The sequence below is a fragment of the Microchirus variegatus genome (genome assembly GCF_963457635.1).
Source record: "Microchirus variegatus genome assembly, chromosome: 11".
In the NCBI taxonomy this organism is placed as follows: Eukaryota; Metazoa; Chordata; class Actinopteri; order Pleuronectiformes; family Soleidae; genus Microchirus; species Microchirus variegatus.
In genome coordinates, this window is record NC_139812.1 from 26,266,827 (window position 1) to 26,285,935 (window position 19,109).

Here is a 19,109-nt window from a genome sequence, read left to right on the forward strand (position 1 = left end):
GGAGTTCAGTGTAGAACAGTAAATACAGAGTTAGTGACTTTATTATTGATTAAAATGTAAATATTATAAGGCTAAATAAACCCTGTATTTTTAGGCTAATTCTGCCCAAATGTCCGGCTATTTATCTAGCAAGCTAGCTATATATCTATTTGGCAAGCTATATAGTGACTTAGCAACCTGCCTAGCTATCTAGCAAGCTACCTAGCAAACTATGTCCATAAAGCAAGCTTTATAGTTACCTAGCAACATGCCTAGCTATCTAGCAAGCTACCTAGCAAACTATGTCCATATAGCAAGCTATATAGCAACCTAGCAAGTTGCCTAGCTGTCTAGCAAGCAATGTAATGATATATCAAGATTTCTAGCTATCTTGCAAGCTATATAGCAAGCTACCTAGCAAACTACGTCCATATAGCAAGCTATATAGTGACCTAGCAACATGCCTAGCTATCTAGCAAGCTACCTAGCAGACTATGTCCATATAGCAACCTAGCAAGCTGCCTAGCTATCTAGCAAGCAATGTAATGATATATCAAGATTTCTAGCTATCTTGCAAGCTATATAGCAAGCTACCTAGCAAACTACGTCCATATAGCAAGCTATATAGTGACCTGGCAAGCGATCTAGCAAGCTATCTAGCAAGCTACCTAGAAAACTATGTCCATGTAGCAAGTTATACAGCAACCTATCAAGCAAGCTATATAGCAAAGTACTTACCCATCTAGCAAGTTTTCTAGCTACATTACAAGCTATATGTCTGTCTAGGAAGCTATAATTATATCTAATAAGCTATAGCAAGCTACCTAGACCTGTAACAGGTTTTCTAGCGATCTAGCAAGGTATATATCTATCAAGCAAGCTACATAGCATACTATATATCTATATAGCAAGTTATATATTGGCCTAGCAAGTTATTTCTATGTAATGATTTAGTATTGAATGAATCGCTGCATTGTTAAAGTGAATATTAGTGTATAAACACCACATATGGAGTGTTTATATATATATATATTTATACGTACATATAAACAGTCTCCTCACATTGAGAGCGATGATGTGTTTTCACAGAGAATCTTGCAGACAGTCCGTCACTCATCCTCAGCGCCTCACGCTGTGAACATGGAGTGAGTGCATCCTTCCATGGACCCGGCTGTTTAAATTAATTATTAGTTTTATAGCGAGGCCCGAGGCCTTGCACAGGCAGCTAATCCCTGCAGATGGCTAATCCGACCCGGAGTTACAGAAAATCAATGCAGGTCTTTGGTGTTGGCATGCCATCAGGGCAGGGGGACACATGTCAGACAGGCCTCCTGATTCTTTCATGAGCTGTGTTTTTGAAGTGCTGCAGCCACCGGAGGACGCTCCAGGTATCACCGGGCCCAAAAAAAAGAGAAATATCCGGGAGCCAGAAAAAGCTCGTATGACCAAATTTACCACGTGAGGGGGCGGCTGATGCAAGTGTCTGCTTTTGGTTTATCATTTTGGATTTAAAAATTCATGAGATTCTGGGCAGAATGTGTACATGTGTTGTGAAGGCTTGGAAATACTTTATTTACAAATAAAAGTCTTTATTATAATAAAAATAATATTAATAATAACTATATAAATCTATATAGCAAGCGATCTAGCAAGCTGTATATCTATGTAGCAAGCTGTATATCTATATAGCAAGCTATCTATCGATGTAGCAATCTGTATATCTATAGTAAGCTATCTAGCAAGCTATCTATCTATGTAGCAAGCTGTATATCTATGTAGCAAGCTGTATATATATAGCAAGCTATCTAGCAAGCTTTTTATCTATGTAGCAAGCTATCTAGCAAGCTGTATATCTATGTAGCAAGCTATATATCTATAGCAAGCTATCTAGCAAGCTGTATATCTATGTAGCAAGCTGTATATCTATGTAGCAAGCTATCTATAGCAAGCTATCTAGCAAGCTTTATGTATATCGCAAGCTATCTAGCAAGCTATATATATGTAGCAAGCTATATATCTATAGCAAGCTATCTAGCAAGCTGTATATCTATGTAGCAAGCTGTATATCTATGTAGCAAGCTATCTATAGCAAGCTATCTAGCAAGCTTTATGTATATCGCAAGCTATCTAGCAAGCTATATATATATGTAGCAAGCTATCTATATAGTAAGCTATCTAGCAAGCTATATATCTATGTAGCAAGTTATCTATATATCGCAAGCTGTCTAGCAAGCTATATCGCTATGTAGCAAGCTGTATATCCATAGCAAGCTATATATCTATGTAGCACGTTATATATCAATCTAGCAAGCTATATATCTTCACAGCAAGCTATATATTTAAGTAGCAAGCTATAATTAGCAAGCTATATTTCTTTATAGCAAGCTATGTATTGATGTAGCAAGCTATCTACGAAGCTATATATCTTTATAGCAACCTATAGATCCATGTAGCCGAATGCTGCTGAATTGAATCGTGTTCAACGGCACTTTAAATAGTTTATTTTGACAAATTAGAGATTTGATTCTTCCAACGTTGGAGGACAGTTGGACATATTTAGCATTAGCATTAGCTCCAGGGGAAACATCTAAGCTGATGTGGATGTTTTCCGGTGACCTTGTGCAGACCTCAGAGACGATGGAGACGAGTGTCTTGCAGTCACACTTTTGTCTGAGTTGCGTAACGTTTGCGTTTTTTTTCCGTGGATTCGTCAGCAGCAGCTTTAGCTTTAGCTTTAGCGTCGCTGTAAACATCGAGCTCTTCTGCGGATAATTTGATTAAAAGCAAAGAGCTTGAGCAGCCATTTCTTTTTCCTTTTTTTTTTTGAAACGTCAATGTGTGTGTGTTCAGTCATAAATCTCTCCACTCCCTCGCTCTTCATAACCGGAGATGAGAACGTCTTATTTAGTCGGCGTAATGACTCGCAGACGCTCCGTGTTTGGAGATTGAGTTTAAGAAATCTTGTCAGATTTGATCCACTGTCATAACTGAAGCCGTCGTCCGTTTTCTTTGTCAGAGTTTAATACGATTCGGAGGCAAAGTATGAATATTTCTGTCAGTAATTGAGACGAAGGGAGGGTTTGACCCAGTCCCCTACTTTCCTTTCCTCTTTCCTTTCCTTACACCTCTCATTCTGCTTATTAGTTCTGGATTAGCAGATTTGTGCCTGGCTCTGACTGAGACTGACAGCTGAGGATAAAAGCTTTAATGCTAATGTGTTAGCGTCATTCATTCTCTTGTTTCTCTTCATGAGAGAACAAAAAAATGTCAAGACCAGTCAGTCTGTTTGTTTTCTCTATTTGTGTGTGTGTGTGTGTGTGTGTGTATATTATGTATGTATAGCTTGTTAGATAGTTGGCTACATAGATAGATAGCTTGCTATGTGGGCAATCCTACGTATCATCCTACATATATTGCTATAAATAGTTATAGCTGGCTACATAGATGTATAGATTGCTACATATATTGCTATAAAGATATATAGCTTGCTACAAAGATAGATAGCTTGCTATATAGATATGTAACTTGCTAGATAGCTTGCTATATAGATATGTAGCTTGCTAGATAGCATGCTATGTAGATATGTAGCTTGCTAGATAGCATGCTATGTAGATATGTAGCTTGCTATAAAGATATATAGCTTGGTAGGTAACTTGCTATATAAATATATAGCTTGCTAGATAGCTTGCTATAAAAATATATAGCTTGCTACAAAGATGTATAGCTTGATGTAAAGCTATATAGCTTGCTGTAAAGATAGATAGCTTGCTAGATAGCTTGCGGTAAAGATAGATTGTGGTAAAGATAGATAGCTTGCTACATAGATATATAGCTTGCAACAAAGATAGATAGCTTGCAACAAAGATAGATAGCTTGCTATATAGATAGATAGCTTGCTATATAGATAGATAGCTTGCTAGATAGCTTGCGATAAAGATAGATATATAGCTTGCAACAAAGATATATAGCTTGCCAGATAGCTTGCTATATAGATATGTAGCTTGCTATAAAGATATATAGCTTGCTACGTAGATTTATAGCTTGCTACGAAGATATGTAGCCTGCTAGATAGCTTACTACAAAGATATGTAGCTTGCTATAAAGCTATAGCTTGGTCTAAATATATTATATAATCACCGTGGTGAACATGTGACGATGTTGTCGTTAAGATGATTGACGTTAAATTAGCCGTGAAATCTCTGCCGTTTGTGTCGCTGAGCTCTGTGAAGTGAAACCTTTGTGTTGTGACTCTGAGACTAATGAGGAAATGACGTCAACAACAATCTTGTGTGGAGTCATGAGACCTGAGGAGGTTTAGTTTGACCCTTTGACTTCAAACACTCAGTAAAATAAACAGGATTTAAATCTGTAACAATGTAATCTCATCATTTACGTACTTTTTAAATGCAGGTCAATCAGTTATTAATAATAACAACTACATTAATTAACTGATTGAGTTCATTTAAACAGTTGAAAAACAGGCTTGTAACTATTTTAACTAAAAAACGCAACAAAACTGAAATCAGAATATTTTCCCTTATCCGAATAATTGCGAATTTGGAAAAATCACGCTCATGTTTTCAAGATTCTTGTTTTTCACCTTAAAATATTCAACAGAGAAAATGCTAGTTCATCCGTTTCCTCTGTATCCGAAAGTTTTTTTTCATTCTTAAACATAAAAGGGGCGGAGCCTCCTGTCATACTCGACCGCCATTTTGTTTTGTATCCGTTAGCGTCGGAAAGCTCACGGACATGAAGCTAAAGTGTGTTTTTATCGACAATTATTTCACGAATAGTAAACATTTATTTGTGAAATTATGTCGGAGAAACTTTTTTTTCATTTTCAGCCTTTTCTGCAAAAATATTCACAATTCACGACGAAACAGAAGTTCACGGAAAATAAAAGAAGACTTTTCTTTTACTCTTTAACGTCACGTTTGTGTTCCACCTTCCGATTAAAGCGTTAAGAGCAGATATTTCCTCTCTCAGCCTCTCGGCAGCGGCATTTAAATGCCCATTAACAACCTTTTAACTGTCAAGATCTCTCTGAAATATGGATATTTGCTTCCCTCGCTGCACCCAAAATGACTTTAAACAGCACAAGTGTTGGTATTAATATGTTCCCGTGGCGGCGGCGGCGTTAGCGTTAGCCTCCGTTTTTGCCGAGCTGTGTCTGATTAGGAGTGCGAGTCTGAGATTAATCGATGTTTTCTTCCCCCCTCGTTTTGTTATCGCTCTTTTTTTTTTTTTTTGAGTGACTCCGGCGCGCGATAAATCCACGGGAAGCATTTCCGCGCGTTTCCTGAGCGTGACACTATCGGCCGGCGCCGCTGCGTGTCGACTGCTCTGACAGCAGATCCAGACTTTAGTCGGGCCGCCGTGTGCACTTCCTGCGTCAGAGGGGGAGGATAGGTGTGTGTGTGTGTGTGTGTGTGTGTGTGTGTGTGTGTTTGCATTTTAATCCCGGGCCCTGTTTAATGTTTGCCCCTGACAATCTGGGCCAGACATCATTTTAATGGTATGTACAGTGATAAAGCCAATAAACTGTCAGAATGATTGATTATCTGAGCATTATAGCAATATGACTTTCCAGTTCTCCTCTGCGCTCCACTGATGGTTTCCAAATTGAATTCTTTGTGTGTGTGTGTGCGTGTGTGTGTGTGTGTGTGTGTGTCTTTGCTAATCCAAAGGTGAGAAGAAAAACACGAGAAAATGTTGTTACTTTCTAGTGAAATCGCTTTCTTACGTAATACGTTTATTTCCCACCACCCCCCCAAAAAAAAGAGCAAAACCGTGTTGCGGTGAGTGGATTATCTGTGAACTTTTACTGTACCCGCGCAGCAGTTTATGAAGCGGATTAGCATATTCTTTTGTTAAATAAAAGACGAGCGAAGCAGCGCTTTCCTTTGACTTAAGCAATAAAGCGGTCGCGGAAATATACCGTCTACGATATATCAAAAACAAGTTAAATCCCAGGTTTGAGCAGGTTTTTGTGTTTAATCTCATAAACGCTGAACACCAGGTTAAATAATTCTACAACGCCGTGGTTTTTTTTTATTGGCTTTGGTTCTGATCGTCCTGCCGTTAGCTTAGCGTTAGCTTACCATGAACGTTTACGTCAGGACAGCGATAAATGTTTTTAACGTCATTTGTCTCTTTGTGTGTTTTTTGTTTTTTGTTGAACTTGTTTTCTCTATTTTCGCAGTAAAACAAACGACTGTTTATCATGTAATTACTTCAGACACTTTGATGCACTTGTAGCCTGTTTATTTTGAGTTTTTAGGACTTTGAACCACAACTACACAGATGTCACACACGTGGTATCCATTATGGTTGTAATAGTACATCATATTCATAACAGACTATTTATGGTACAGTCAGTATTTAGTGGTTAAGTTTGTGAAGAACGCGAGAATACGAAACGTATTTGTGTGTGCGTACGGAACTCGAATTCGACTAAATATGAATCTCTGGAACTTTTTTAAGTTCCCTTATCATTAAGGTGTTTTTGCAGTGGATTAAAATGACGACAGAAAAGAAAACGTGGATCACACTGTACGCCGACGATGTGCCGCGATTATTTATTTAACGAATACCAAAAAACGCTCGTTAATGTCTTAAAACAGAGTCACCTGTGTGTTAATATTAGTGAAACTAGTACAACATGAGCTTAATATTTTGAGCTACAATAGCTTTTTAAAGTTTGACCAAAACTGTGAATATTTGTCATATTATAATGACGACAGAAAAGAAAACGTGGATCACACTGTACGCCGACGATGTGACGCGATTATTTAACGAATGCCAAAAAACGCTTGTTAATCTCTTAAAACAGGTTTGTGTTGTACTAGTTTCAATATTAGTGAAACTAGTACAACACGAGCTTAATATTTTGAATTACATTAGGTTTTTAAAGTTTGAACAGAACTCTGACTTTTTGTCCTATTATAAGGACGACAGAAAAGAAAACGTGGATCACACTGTACGCCGAGGATGTGCCGCGATTATTTAACGAATGCCAAAAAACGCTTGTTAATCTCTTAAAACAGGTTTGTGTTGTACTAGTTACAATATTAATGAAACTAGTACAACACAAGCTTAATATTTTGAATTACAATAGATTTTTAAAGTTTGACCAAAACGTGGATCACACTGTACGCCGACGATGTGCCGCGGTTGTTTAACGAATACCAAAAAACGCTCGTTAATCTCTTAAAACAGGTTTGTGTTTTACTAGTTTCAGTATTAATGAAACTAGTACAACACAAGCTTAATATATTGAGCTACAATAGATTTTTAAAGTTTGACCAAAACTGTGAATTTCTGTCATATTATAAGGACGACAGAAAAGAAAACGTGGATCACACTGTACGCCGACGATGTGCCGCGGTTGTTTAACGAATACCAAAAAACGCTCATTAATCTCTTAAAACAGGTTTGTGTTTTACTAGTTTCAGTATTAATGAAACTAGTACAACACAAGCTTAATATATTGAGCTACAATAGCTTTTTAAAGTTTGAACAGAACTGTGAATTTTTGTCATATTATAATGACGACAGAAAAGAAAACGTGGATCAAACTGTACGCCGACGATGTGCCGCGATTATTTAACCAATACCCAAAAACGCCTGTCCACCTGTGGGTCAATATTAGTGAAACTAGTACAACAATAGCCAAATGCTTTCTGGGCTGAATATTTAGAACGACAATGGGTTTTTGAAGTTTGAACAGGTCTCTGAATTTGGAAATGTGGATCATATTATATGCCGACGATGTGCCGCGATTGGGCATCTTTGCTCTGGTGGATAAGTTCGGTCCTACAGTTTCATATGAGGCACTTAACTCCTAATATATGCAGTGTTTCTCCCTTGTGAAATAACTTCTTATTGCTGTATCGTTCCGAACGGATGATCTTCCAAAGTCTTTCATGCTCTGTTTTCTGTCCTCGCCTGGAAACCATGGATCAGTTTTTCGGGAGCAGTTACGATGGAAGCGACCATATTTCTTTTTTCCAGTTAAACAAACGATCCGCTTTGCTTCGACTTTGTCCGAGGCGGTAAATGCACGACGCCGGCTCGCGAAAGCTGTTTCGCGTCAAATCGCTCTCCGTCTCTGCGCGTCGTCTCCTGAGGACGGATGGATGGGAGGAGGCGGAGGAAGGATGCCGGTCGTATCTCTGGACTCGTGAGCTTGTCCAAACACGGGGTGGACGTTTGACGGAACGCAGGCGCCGTTTTTTAAAGCACTCGAACGCAACAGATGTTTGAAATGTGAAAATTCCCCCCGTGTTCAACGTTATGACAGTTATTTTCCCACTGGAGCTGTTTTCGTTCAGTTAAAGTGAAGTTTTGTTTAGAGTCGAGGTCGAAAACGTGGATCACTCTGTACGCCGACGATGTGCCGCGATTATTTAACCAATTCCCCCCCAAAAAAACGAGCACTCGTCGATCTCTTAAAACAGAGTTCACCTGTGTGTTAATATCAGTGAGACACGTACAACACAAGCCTAACGCACTTCTAGGCTGGATGTTTTGAACGACAGTAGGTTTTTAAAGTTTGAACAGGTTTCTGGATTTCGGATAAAAAGTGACAACCGTAATATTTGGACTGTTTGTCTAAATGATTGATTGATTGATGTGTTGACAGGAGTTTAAATTACAATATATACATATATGTATATGTATGTATGTACATATATATTTAAGTTAATAAGTTATTATTGAACTATTCAGTAACAACTTATATTTTAATATATGTATGTGTATATACCTGTATGTATGTGTATATATGTATGTATATATATGTGTGTATATATGTATGTATATACGTATACATATATGTGTACATACACATACATATGTGTATATGTATGTATATACGTGAATATATATATATATATATATATATATATATATATATATATATATATATGCGTATATACATGCATACATATATATACACATACATACATATATACACATATATGTATACATATATACACATACATACATATATACACATATGTATACATATATACACATACATACATATACATACATACATGTGTATATATATACATACATACATATATACACATGTGTATATATAGACACATACATACATATATACACATACATATACATATATACACATACATACATATATACACATACATACATATATTTTTATTTTTTTATTTAACCTTTATTTAACCAGGAAGGTCCCATTGAGATTAAGAACCTCTTTTTCAAGGGAGTCCTGGATATGTGTATATATACACATACATGCATATATACACATATATGTATACATATATATACACATACATACATATACACATACATACATATATACACATATATCTATACATATATATATACACATACATACATATATATATATATACACATACATGCATATATATACACATACATACATATATACACATATATGTATACATATATATACATACATACATATATATACACATACATACATATATATACACATACATATATATATACACATACATACATATACATATATATACACATACATACATATACATATATATACACATACATGCATATATATACACATACATATACATATATAAAAGCAGCTGCTCTTATCAGCAGCAGAGTGACTGACTGACAGACAGAGTGAGTGAGTGTCTCTGGTACAAAGCTCTTTGTTTTATGTAAATGGTGATTGATGACACGTTTGGCTCAGGCTGCAGTTTTTGACAAAAGCTATTGATGTCTGCTCTCAGTGAAGTGTTAGTGCAGGTGACAGAGCAATCCATTCAAGACGAATGAGAGACACCGACAGACAGGGAGAGAGAGAGAGAGAGAGAGAGAAGTGAGCCAAACAGGAAATTCATCAGCGTTTTCACCACACAGCTGCACATTTGTAACTTCAGCTTCTGTGGTGACAGACACACACACACACACACACACACACACACACACACACACACCTGCGACCTCCTGAGAAACAATATAAAATCTGTTATATTCATTGAAAAATTTGCTTTTCTTTCAAAGATGGGGACATTAAAAAAAAAAAAAAATCTCAATTAATTTTTTTCTCAAAACTTCATTTTTCCTCAAAATTTCATTTTTTCCTCAAAATTCATTTTTTTCCCTCAAAATTTCTTTTTCATTTTTTTTCTCAAAATTTCTTTTTTTTCTCAAAAATTTTTTTTTCCTCTAAATTTGTCTCAAAATGTTTTTTCTCCTGAAAATGTGTGATATTCATTTAAAAATGCTTTTCCTTAAAAATGCTTTTCCTTTAAAAAATTTTACATTTAAAATTTTAAAAAAAATTCTCAATTCTAGTTTTTTTTCCAAATGTTTTTTTTTCTCAAAATGTTTTTTTTCTCAAAAATAAATTTTTTTCCTGAAAAAAAATTATTATATTGATTGACAAAAATAGCTTTTCCTTCAAAAATAAGAACATTTGTGACCTGTGAAACTTTTGAATGGTAATGTAAGTTCCCGCCAATCAGAGTCATTTAAAGCTGTTCAAACCGCGCTAACGTCATTCCTCTAACGCAGCAGCGATGGCAGAGTTTTAGAGTCGACTCTTCTTTGCAACGTTTAAAAAAAAAAAAAAAAAGACTGAGGACCCGGTTTTCTGACGTCTGTCTGACAGAACCACGTTTAACAGATGCTTGAAGGAGAACCTTAACCCGTGAAGTCACGCCGCTGTCCTGCCGCCGCCTCAGCCCCGCCCTCTTAACTGCTGTATAAATAGATCCTGGTGACAGGGTAATTCATCTCTGGCCATGAAAACATCAGCTTTAAAAAGACAGCTCGCCGAGACCCGGCGCTTGTTAGAGGCCAGATCAGCAGCCCAGATGCCGGGGATGTAAACTCATGAAGAGAAGATTAATTTATCTGTCATCCTTGACTTTGACAGTTGTTGTAAATTTGACTCTGGCCTCTGAAGGGAGGAGGAGGAGGAGGAGGAGGAGGAGGAGGAGGAGGCATTAAAAGCATTTCACATGGACAATATTGACAACAGGAGTGCCCACACGGGGCTGCAGTGGCTGCCATTGTTGCCTCACAGCGAGAAAAGGTTGAGGTCTGAGGTTTCTTTCTGCATGTGTTCTGTTTTCCTGTGTTGACCTTTGTGACCTTTGTGACCTTTATGACCCGGCCTTCAGCTGGGATTTGGTCCAGCTGACCCTCGTGTGTCAGATAAAGGTTAAAGTGATAGAAAATGAATGGATGGATGATGATGATTGACTCCTTCACTTCTGCTCAGTTGTCATTAAGGGCTGAACTATTATTATACAAATGTTATCGAAATCGCGATATTTTTTTTAAAGCCAAAAATGTGTCAAAGAAAAGACCGTTTTTATCACGACCAAAGTCTACGAAATGACGCTTTAAAATGTTTTTTTTTTTCTCAAAATTGAATTTTTTTTCTCAAAATGTATTTTTTTTCTCAAATTTCAATTTTTTTCCTCAAAATTTATTTTTTTTCCTCCAAATTTAATCCCCCCCTCAAAATTTAAAATTTTGTCTCAAAATTTAATTTTCTTTCATTTTTTTCTCTCCTGAAAATGTTATATACATTGAAAAAATAAAGAACATAAAAAAAAATCCTTTTTTTCTCTCAAAATTTTTTTTTTCTCTCAAAATTTTATTTTTTTTCTCAAAATTTTATTTTTTTCTCAAAATTGCAATTTTTCCTGAAAATGTGTTATATTCATTGAAAAATTGCTTTTCCTTCAAAAATAAGAAAATTTTAAAATTTTTCCGTCTCAAAATTTTTATTTTTTGTCTCAACATTTTTATTTTTTGTCTCAATTTTATTTTTTTGTTTCAAATTTTTATTTTTTTGTCTCAAAATTTTATTTTTTTGTCTCAATTTTATTTTTTTGTTTCAAAATTGTATTTTTTTGTTTCAAAATTGTATTTTTTTGTCTAAAAATCTTAATTTTTTCTCTCCAAAATGTATTTTTTCCTGAAAATGTGTTATATTCAAACTGCTTTTCCTTCAAAAACAAAGAACATTTGTGACCCCAAACTTTTGAACGGCAGTGTAAGTTCCCGCCAAAGCCAATCACAGTCATTAAAACCTGTTCAAACCGGTTTATACCGGTGTGTGAATGTGGATCTGATGGAAGACGTAACATCTGCAGCTCAACCTCTCTCCATAAATAAAAACCTATTGTTCTTTGATTTCTGAACCGACCTCGTTTTTATTCCCTGCTATTGCTCCTTTTTTCAAGATGGTGGCCACATCAGGCAGAGTGGAAAATGAGTGGTGGTGGTGTCAGGGAAGCCATTTGGGCTCTGATTGATGGCAGCAGGCGAACCGCGGCGGCCATGTTCTCTGATCTGAGGCTGGCGCTCGCTCGCTCGCTCTGGCTCTGAGAAACGGGAAAGTGCCAGAGACATTAGGTTAGATTTATCATCGTATCTGTGTCAGTGTTTCAGAAAATAGATGATGGATTGCGACGCGTGAGATGTTTATCATTTGAGAAGATGATGAGTTTTGGCCGGCGGAGAAAAATGACATAAAAAAAAATTGATGTGTTCATGAAAAAAAAAAAAAATCCTCCTGACTCAGATTACGACACCGTGTTTAATTCCACGTGGAGCCGATGAGTGATTTACAGGAAACGCCTCCAAATCACGTAATTGCATGTTTTGCACTCGAGCGAAAAACCAGCGAGCGCCGTTTTTAAAGTTCAAAAAACCACTTCTTTATTTCCACACATTTGAAGCCTGAAAAAAAGCTGAGGATTTATGGAGCTGCAGATGTAGATGTAGTTAAAGCTGTGACTGCTGCTGTCATTTGACCCCGGTCTCTTTCCGTAGAACTGCCATTAATGTCATTGCAGTTACATCAGCCGTGTTTTTAGCTCACACGCACACACACTACATTAACGTCCGTTCATTTTTCAGATGTCTAACCTTAACTTAACCTAGAACCACCATTTAAATCTTAGTTCTAAACGAACTCCCTCGTAAGGACCAGGTTTTGGTCTCCATGAGGTCTACTGGTCCTGATGAGGTCACAGATTCTGACAGAAAAAACAAGTTCTAAAGAGGCAATAAATAAATAAAAACCAAAAGGTTTATATTTATGGAGAGGTTGAGCTGCAGATGTTTTGTCTTCCATCAGATCCACATTCACACACTCTAAACCGGTTTGAACAGGTTTAAATGACTCTGATTGGCTTTGGTGGGAACTTACACTTCTGTTCAAAATTTTTTTCTTATTTTTGAAGGAAAAGCAATTTTTTAAAATCAATATAACACATTTTCAGGAAAAATTTAAATTTTGAGAAAAACATTTTGGAGGAAAACTTTTTTTTGAGAAAAAAATGATTTTTTTTGAGAAAAAAATGATTTTTTTTGAGAAAAAAATGATTTTTTTTGAGAAAAAAATGATTTTTTTTGAGAAAAATGATTTTTTTGAGAAAAATGATTTTTTTGAGAAAAATGATTTTTTTGAGAAAAATGATTTTTTAGAAAAAATAAAAATAATAAAAAATATTTTAGAAGAAAAATATTTTTTTTTGAAAAAAAATACTTTGAAAAAAAAAATACTTTTTTGAAAAAAAAATATTTTTTTTTAGCGCACAACGTGTTTCCATGACGACTGACCGAAAAGGATGCGCCTGAAGTCGTGTTTACGTAACTCCCGATCTTTAAAATGAGTCTCTAAAGTAACGCTTTAAAAACAGAGGCACATACGCAGTACACAGGTACGCTGGTTATTTGTTAGCGCTGTTCTTTTCCTTTAATAAACAGACCGCTCCAGTTCCACTGTAGGCTAACGCTAACAGCACTAAAAGGAGCTAACTGGTAAACGATGCCTGGACTCCGGTGTCGTAAACTTTTGCACAGCACTAATAAAAACAATGTTACGTTTAATTTTGACAATTTGACAGAATTTGTGCTACGTTACGTGATGTTTTTTTGTTTTTTTTTACTTATGCAACTTGTATTTGCGATAATTAAAGTCGATATCGGTATAATTCTTCAGCTGCTGCTCGTACGAATGACTTCTATAAATCACCATTTTGTCCTTTCACCACAACCTGTCTTGGCAGATTCTGCACATCTTTGAGTCTTCTTCTGTGAAAACATAGGGTTTATTCGCTCTCTACTGACCCCTAGTGTTTGCTCACTGTGTGAACTGTTGTTGTTTCTCTGCTCTCTATAAAGGGCTTTGTTTTATTTTGTACAGAGACTTCAGATAATGTACGTTTTTTGGTGCACTTGTGCGAGTGCTACGACTCAATGCTAATGCTAGCACAACCAACAGTTAGCCCTTTACGGGTCGCCGTCGTGTATCTTCTTCTTCTATTGTTTTAATAATAATACTGTTATAATTGACAGCTTTAATCAAACACATACTTTTAAAGATTTACAGCTTCCTCGTTCAGTTTCTAACTCCAATTTCCCTCCCTTTTATTCACCGGTTATTGTTTCCGAAAGTTTTTCTTCAATCAATTTTTAATACGACATTGAAACACAAAGAAGAATCTTTTACTCGAGTTATTTCAGTATTTAAACTGAAAAAAAAAAAAAGAAAAAAGAAGAAGCTGAAAATGTCATAAATTTCATGCCTTGTCACCGGAGTCGCGAGGTTCACCAGGCGCGAAACGCGGATGCGAAATTAGCATCTAAAAATTGGGTGTCGGGTTTGGTGCAAACGCACGGCGACAATTTCCTGAACCGTCACAGATCTGAGATCAGAACTTTTCAGACCTTTCAGACGCTGCCGTGTGATTGTTTTCGTGACTTTTTTAGAGTTTATTATTACGGACGAATCGCTTTTAAAACCCCCGGGGGAACGGTTCTCGTCGCCCTGAGGGTGAAGGCCTCGGAAGTTCTGCAGAACTTTTCGCGAGTCTCAAAACTCGTGGACGAGTCGGTTAAATATCACATCAGCGACTTCTTCTTCTTCTTCTTCTTCTTCATCATCATCCTGCGATTGATAAGACCCTGGGGAAGTGACAAATATAGCCCAGAAGATCTCAAGCTTTTATTGTGGATTAGCATGCTAATAGGCTTTCGACTTGATTTGACGGAGCTCGTCTCCCTCAGGAGGAGGGGAGGGCCTCGAGGAGGAGGAGGAGGAGGAGGAGGAGGAGGAGGAGGAGGAGGAGGTTTAAAAAAAGAACAGGCGCTTGGTTTTGATAGATTGTGGAAGATATTGCCAATTAGCATGTGGAAGAAAACAAGTTCTGACAGGAGCGGTAACCCAGTCACCATAAATACGGTGACTTCACAGTCTCCTCCTCCTCCTCCTCCTCCTCCTCCTCCTCCTCCTCCTCCTCCTCCTCCTCTTTGTCTCCACAGCTGTGGACTTAAGGAACTCTTTTCACCTAAAAGGAAATCAAAAGATAATCCCAAAGTTTGATGTCAGGAGAAAGTGCCAAAGTCTCAAGGGGGGGGGTAACGGGGGTCACCGTCGCACGGGGCCACGGCTTTAAGCTTTAAAACCTTCCACAAAAGAGTTCCTGACAGAGTCAGTTCCTCTCCATCGTCTCCTCGGAGAAACTTCTGAGCATCTTCTCCGCGCTCGGATAAACCCTCTGAAGAGAGAACTTCCAGGCTTTGGCAGGAGAAAGACTTTTAATTTCCCCACAAAGAGCCAATAATCTGCTGTGGCTCGGGAGTGGAATCTTCTCACCTGGAAATCTCCTCCCTCGCACTTTTGTCAACATCTATTGTTGGTTTTTTGTCTGTGGGTTTTTTGGGAGGATTTTTGCTTTGGAGAGAATCATGAAATGAAGTGAAGATTTGACTTTTCCTCTCAACGTTATTATCGTCTCACTGTGACAAAGAAAACTGACACAATGGAGTCATTTCAGCATCTTTCATTGTTGACAGTTTTACATTTGTATTGTCTTTATCTCAGTGGCTGGAACAATAGTAAAATAGTAACATATTAACATAGTAACATATTAACATAGTAAAATAGTAACAGAGTAACATAGTACAATAGTAACATAGTAACATAGTACAATAGTAACATATTAACATAGTAACATAGTAACATATTTACATAGTCACATAGTAAAATAGTAACATATTATTAACATAGTAAAATAGTAACATATTAACATAGTAACATATTAACATAGTAAAATAGTAACATATTAACATAGTAAAATAGTAACATAGTAACATATTAACATATTAAAATAGTAACATATTAACATATTAACATAGTTAAATAGTAACATTAACATAGTTAAATAGTAACATATTATCATAGTAAAATAGTAACATATAAACGTATTAACCTTTACCTAAGTCTTCATGGTGCTTTAACACAGAGAATATAAGCACTGACAGTTAGGACATCAAAAACTTTTTTGTTTTAACAGTCTATAATGACTTTTAGTCTACACTTTTAGAAAATATACAAAATAAAAAAATAACAAAAAACAGCTTTTACAGGTTAAAGAGTCAAGTATTAACACAGCATATAAGCAGGAACAGTTAGGACATCAATACATTTTTTGTTTTGGCAGTCTATAATAACCATAAAGTATAATTATGTCTTAATCTCTTTATTGGAACAAATTTAGAAAATATACAATATAATAATTAAGACATTTATTCGTGCAAAAACAGCTTTTACAGGTTAAAGAGTCAAGTATTTAGTTTTATGTGTCCTAACACTGTTGTACACGGCGCTAATTCACTTAAACCGAAGAAGACATTGAGCATGTGCGTACAGCATCTTTAATTTGTGCAAACTTTTTTCTTAAAATAACACTTTATTTGAATAAATACACCAAAATCACACAAAATCAGAGCGACGTAGGAAAAAAAAAGACAAAAACGACCAAACGCAAGCGTTAGCGTGTACATTGTCGTCGTTTTTCCAGACTAGCGTGATTGATCGTCACTGGTTTGTTCGACGATGTCATGTCGACAAATATCTGCTGTGAAAAAGGTGAATCACACCAGGTTTATTCATATTTATGTGACATACGTTGACTTTCAGTCGCGTCATTTTCAATCCAAATGATCAATGATCGCAGAATTAGTTAAAAACGCGAGCGTACAGAACTTATGTTCTATTCGTACGGAACTCAAATGGTAATGAGGTAAACATAGCTCTTTATAACGTTTCTAAGACCCTCCCTCGTCGTATAAGTATATTGTGGTGAAACAAATCGTTTTTATCGTCGACTACAACGACGACAGACGAGTGGATCGGGATGAAGCCGTACGCCGACGATGTGCGACTATTTATATCCGAGAGCGAAACGGACGCAAACTACTGTAAATGATGTAAAAAAAAAAAAAATCAACTCTTTCTACACAAACGTGACGACCGTCTCTTGACCTCGGGGCCGGGTTTCAAGGACGAAGCTGTGGAACATTATCTGTGTGTGTGTGTGTGTGTGTGTGTGTGTGTGTGTGTGTGTGTGTGTGTGAGGAGATGACGATGACGGCAGCAGCCGACCTTGAGCAGCTTTCGACGACAACGACCTTCATATCATCCCTTGAACTCTGCCTCTCCTCAGCTATAGGTGCACACACGCGCACACACACACACACACACGCACACACACACAGCGTACGTGCCATATTTCATGCTAGCAGCAGATGACCTCGCCTCTCTTTCCCTGACAGTTTCATGCGGCTGGCGACGGCGCTATTGCTTCAGAGCACATTTGCTTTACCATAAGAATGTAATTTTCAGTGATAAGGTCCTGGAACTTGGCAGCGGCTGTGGAGGAGGAGGAGGTGGAGGAGGTGGAGGTGGGGATGGTTGGGATGGAGGGGATGGAGAATCTGTGCCAAAGCTCTGGTGGTGGATGATCCGGGTTCTCGGTCCTGTGGGACGACTCGGGGGCCGATCGGGCCAAACTAATGTCATCCTGTGGAAAACATGATTAATCTGTCGCTGTCTGTTCTTTATTCCACGCGGAGGCGAAAGGAGTTTTTTTTTTTTTTTTTTTTTTTCCGGGGTGAAAATGTAATGCGAGTAAGTGGCTCCGCGACGCGTATGTAAATTTCATTTATATCACATTAGGGCCGCGGCTAAATTGCCTCATCATTATCGTTTAGCCGCAATTGGAAAAATAAACGGGGAGGAAATTAAACGTTATATCTGTTTAAAGACGGGAGGAGACGGAGGTTTGGGCTTAAACAAACAGGTCGTCGTCGTGGGGGAATCTATCCCATAAAAATCATATATTGCGTATACTTTAGGTTAAATATCGTGAGTTTATCTGTGTGTGTGTTTTTAATTCAGGGTATAATGTATAAACTCCATTTTGAGGACAAGAAATGAGTAATTTAATCAACATTTAATGCTACATTCAGGACAAATCAAGTAATAATTTCCCCAAAAAACAAACAAATTTAGACATTTTTAAGAAGCAAATTTACACAACTCCAAACTTTTATAAATCTCGCATTTTGTAAATGCGATTCCTTCTTTAAACGGTTGTAAATCTGTAAATTTGGAGATTTATAAGTTTTTTAATGTTGTTTTACACTTGCAGGCTAGTAGTAGTAAAAGCTAGTACTGGACACGCTAAGGCGTCAACATTAAGGTATTACCCCTGACCGGAAAAAGACGAGTGTGACGTCATGTTTACGTGGCGCGGCACCGGAGTCCAGGCACCGTTTACCAGTTAGCTCCGTTAGCTGGGTTAGCTCCTTTAGCGCCGTTGGCGTGCCTACAGTTATCGGGAGTCACGTAAATTTCCTTTTCCGGTCCAGGAGAAAGGTGCCACAGAATGATTATTTTGGTACTTTTCACAAATGTAAACGCATATAAAGTAGTGCTGGGCATGTTAATGCGCTAACGGCGTCAACATTAGCGCATGGCGCGTTTCCATGGCGACTGACCGGAAAAAGACGTGCCACGGCACCGATATCCAGTCCATTTACCCGTTAGCTGTCTTAGCTCTATTAGCTGTCTTAGCTCTGTTAGCTCATTTAGCGCGCCTTCAGTGGAACCAGAGCGGTCTGTTTATTTAAGGAAAAGCGCAGCGCTCCCAATAACCAGCGTACCTGTGTTCTGCGTATGTGTGCCTCTGTTTTTAGAGTTTAGCGTGACTTTAGCGACTCATTTTAACAATCGGGAGTCACGTAAATTTCTTTTTGTGCCACAGAATGATTAT

General features: G+C 37.2%; 1 protein-coding gene across 1 annotated transcript in view; it reads left to right on the forward strand.

Annotated features, from left to right (window-relative positions):
• lrmda (leucine rich melanocyte differentiation associated) overlaps positions 1-19,109 on the forward strand; it is a gene marked incomplete at its 3' end in the record, with an annotated part of 362,986 nt that overhangs the window by 16,681 nt on the left and 327,196 nt on the right. The gene's annotated exons all lie outside the window — the stretch shown is intronic.